This window comes from Solanum tuberosum, unplaced genomic scaffold, assembly GCF_000226075.1.
Source record: "Solanum tuberosum cultivar DM 1-3 516 R44 unplaced genomic scaffold, SolTub_3.0 scf00433, whole genome shotgun sequence".
Taxonomy (NCBI): Eukaryota; Viridiplantae; Streptophyta; class Magnoliopsida; order Solanales; family Solanaceae; genus Solanum; species Solanum tuberosum.
This window is the reverse complement of record NW_006239356.1, coordinates 219,268-220,308: the sequence shown is the minus strand read 5'-3', so window position 1 is coordinate 220,308 and position 1,041 is coordinate 219,268. Positions and strand designations below refer to the sequence as shown.

Genomic DNA, 1,041 nt, shown 5'->3' with positions numbered 1-1,041 from the left:
CGACCACAGTGGGAGTCGAACCCACGACCTTTTGATCCGAAGTCAAACGCGCTAATCCACTGCGCTATGCGGTCTTGGACGAACTTTAAAAGCAAGCTAAACTTAACTCTCCAATAAAGTGAAGGCAGCAGACTTCTAAGACTAAATTTTAATTATATCTATTTATTTTTTTGTTTTCCCTGATTTAGGTAATATTAACTAATTATAGATTGTTTTCGATGGACCCCCTGCTCAAATAATGTATATTAAAAATCAAGTATGTAAAACAAATACAGTAGTGAAGAAGTCATACTGAAAAACAATGGAGAAGAACACAATTACAATAACAAAATAATATGATAATCGAAGCAAAGAAAAAATAAGTATTATTAAAATATAAGGATAAGGGTAATAATAATAATAATATTGATAAGGAAATTAGACGATGTTGGACTACCTACTGACCTTCGACGCTAATCCCCAACCTCCATATCTTCCTATTTAGGATCAAACATATTATATAGAGAACCTACTACTCATGTCCTAATTTATGTTGCATAATTGGAATTTCGAGAATCAATTAAAATTAATTTTTATCGGATTTCTATTTATATCTTTAAAATATTTTAAATTGTGATTTATAGTACTTTTTATATAATTTTTAAATATATAATTTTAATTCAAAAAAATAAAGGTTAAAACTTCTATGTCCGAATTCAAAATTAAAATTTAGAAATTTGAATGGCAAAATTTCAACAAAACCCCGTAAATTTGAAAAAAGCAAATATAAAAAATCTATCGGCTACTTAAGAAAGAAAATTCAGCGTATGTTAGGGTGTGTTTGGTAGGAAGGAAAATGTTTTCCTGGAAAACAAGTTGATTTTGACTTATTTTCTCATGTTTGGTTGGTGAGTAGAAAATATTTTCCGAAAAAAGATTTTTAGTGTTTGATTTATGAATGAAAAACATTTTTGAGAAATATCTTTTATTTTTACTAGAATAGAAAATAATTTTTGAAATTGAAAATAGCTTTTAAAAACAAACTTAAATTTTGGGGGGGTG

At 27.8% G+C, this 1,041-nt stretch overlaps 1 non-coding gene across 1 annotated transcript; it reads right to left on the bottom strand.

Moving 5' to 3' along the window:
• TRNAR-UCG (transfer RNA arginine (anticodon UCG)) lies at positions 1-74 on the bottom strand. Its single transcript has one exon. It is a non-coding gene; the product is annotated as a tRNA-Arg (tRNA).
• Between the last annotated feature and the right edge of the window lie 967 nt (positions 75-1,041).